The sequence below is a fragment of the Psammomys obesus genome, unplaced genomic scaffold (assembly GCF_907164565.1).
Source record: "Psammomys obesus unplaced genomic scaffold, mPsaObe1.curated_primary_1811, whole genome shotgun sequence".
Classification (NCBI taxonomy): domain Eukaryota; kingdom Metazoa; phylum Chordata; class Mammalia; order Rodentia; family Muridae; genus Psammomys; species Psammomys obesus.
The window spans coordinates 1675632-1678155 of record NW_026587215.1 but is presented as its reverse complement, the minus strand read 5'-3'; the positions used below and the strand labels follow the sequence as shown (position 1 = coordinate 1678155).

General features: G+C 67.1%; 1 protein-coding gene across 1 annotated transcript in view; it reads left to right on the top strand.

The window, feature by feature from the left end:
- Positions 1-1787: 1787 nt before the first annotated feature.
- The window catches only part of Kcnj4 (potassium inwardly rectifying channel subfamily J member 4), a 19642-nt gene continuing 18905 nt past the window's right edge, over positions 1788-2524 (top strand). The window contains exon 1 of the mRNA XM_055603055.1: positions 1788-1860. The gene's annotated coding sequence lies outside the window, so the exon portion shown is untranslated. The remainder of the gene's footprint in view (positions 1861-2524) is intronic.

Below are 2524 nucleotides of genomic sequence, written 5' to 3'. Positions count from 1 at the left end.
CCCGTAGCGTCGGTCTGGTCCTGGGAGGTCTGCTTGGCACAAGGAGGCCAATCGGTTGTCCCCAAGCTCTCGGTGGCCCCAGATCCGACCTTCTCCCGCTCTGACCTGGGCCTAGCCCCTCCGCAGCCAGGCAGGTTAAAGGGCTATCTACCCCGTGGGGGTTCCAGACTCCTCTAGCCACCGGGAAGCGCTTTCCTCTCAGGTCTTCTTAGAAGGCTAGAGTAAGCTGGCAAATGCTCTCAGGAAGGTGGCTGGCTCCTCAGGAGGTGCTTCTGGAGTGTGGGCTCTCTGTAGGTGGTTGGGGGAGGGGGGTCTGGACCCTCTGTCACCAAGGTGTCAAGAGATGGCTCCATAGTTAAGAGCTGCTCTTGCGGAGGACCTAAATTTGGGTTCCCAGCAACCACATGTCAGCTCACAACTGCCTATAACTCTAATTCCTGGGGGTCGGACAACCTCTCCTGGCTTTTACAGGCACACACACACACACACACACACACACACACACACACCTGCACATACTCACACACAGGCACAAACACATACACAGAAATGAAAGACAGCTTAATAAGATGAAGAGGAAAACAGAGCCTAGAGTTTGTTCGACTTCCAACTCCACGCGTGACCTTCTGCGAACTTATGGACGGACGCCTATAGGCCTTCAGTCTCGCCTCCGTGAACTGGAGTCTAACTAGGTGACTGTTAGGGTCCATCCAAAAGAGCGACCTCTGTCTCCTAAAGTGGGGGTGCTTGGGGCCCTTAGCTGCTAGCGCCTCGGGAGACAATACAGACCGCCCCGGAGAGGGTCAGGGCCACCGGGGATCCCCACGGACCCGTTCCTCACCTATCCTCTCCCGGGCTCCCAAAACCCTTCCCACCTGCCCCCGGGGGCCTGGCAAACCAGGGAGCGGAATCTCGGACTGGGTTCCGGGAGGAGCGCCGTGGGGCGCGGAGGAAAACCCGGGAAGGATCCGCGCGGGAACCGGACGGCGTAGCCCATCTCGCCCCCTTCACCGCCCACCCTCCGCACCCCGCCCCGAGCCCTCAGTCCGAGTCGCCGGTCCCTGGGGCGCGAGCGGCTTGCCTGCCTGCGTGGGCCGGGCGCCCCGGGAGGGCCGGGGCGGGGTCCGTCCGGGGCTGGCAACCGGGGCGCGCGGCCTCCGCAGCGGGGCGCGGGTCACGTGTGAGGAGGGGCGAAAGTCTCCGAAGCGGGGCGCGTGCCGCGAGTTGGGAGTTCTAGGCGCGCCGCGGGCGGCGGGGAGCTCGGGCTCCCGGGCGAGCCGGGGACGCGGCGGCGGCGAGGAACCGGGTCCCAGACGGAGGGGGCGGCGGCGGGAGTGGGAGGGACGGCGACCGAGAAGGACACCCGGCTGGCCGAGGAGGAGGAGGAGGAGGTGGAGGAGACGCGGGGCGAGGCCGGGCCGGGCCGGGGGCCGGAGCGAGGTGACCAGGTGCCCCAGCCCAGCGGGCGGAGAGGCGGGCCCGGGACGCGGCGGCGGGGACCGTGCGACCGGCGCGAGGTGGCCGCAGAGCCCGGAGACAGCCAGAGGCGAACAGCAGGAGGGTCGCGGGGCTGTGGGTGACAGCGGGCGGCGGGGCGCCCTGGGCCCCGGGACCCAGCATGCTGCCCCCCGGGCGGCGCCCAGCTCTTGGCGCGGAGCGACGCTGAAAGTTGCGCGGGGAGCGGCGCGGGACGGCGCGGAGACCCCCGAGACCCACGGCGGCCGCCCGGCCCGGCGGCGACCTCGCGGGCAGGCGGCTCCCGCGCCCCGAGTCCAGCGCCCCGGACGCCGCCCGCCGGACCGCGCCGGGGGATGTAGCGGCCATTGCCGCCCAGAGCCTCCTCGGACCTTGCGCCCCGGGGTAAGCTCGGAGACTCGCCCGTCGCGAGCGCCGCCGTCCGTCCGTCCTTCGCTCCGTCCCCGGTGTCTGGCTAGCCGAGGGAGTGTCTGACCTGCCGCTTTCGGCCAGACCGGTCCTGCCACCCGGGTCCCGAAGGGTCCGGTGACTTGCCCCGCGAGCTGGCGCGCTCGTTTCGTTTGGCCATCCGAGCGTCGCCTGGGGCTTGCGGTTGGCAAGAGGAGGGAGGTGGATGAAAGATTTTGACCCTCCTGCTCTGGCGGTGGCCCTCCTCTGCCCCCGCCCACCTCTATGCCAGGAGCTGCAAGGCAGGCGACTTGCAGCAAGGTGGGAAGGGGGGGGGGGAGTCTCGGCTTCACCTCCCACCTGCGGTCTCTGTGAGTGGTTCTGAGTGTGACAGAAATCCCCCTTTGGCTGTGGTGGGCACCTGCCTTGTGCCAGATAGCCCCAGGGTAGGTGAGAAGGGTGCCTAAATGATGCAATGGGAGGGGGGTGGACTAGTGGTGGAAACTGAGGCTGTAGAGAGAGGCTGTAGAGAGAGTCTGCAAAGAGTGATGCTGTGAGCTCTAAGCAGGAAGAACCCCACCACCACCTGCAGAATGTCCACTAACGAGGGTCAGCCTACACACACACACACACACACACACACACACACACACACACACAC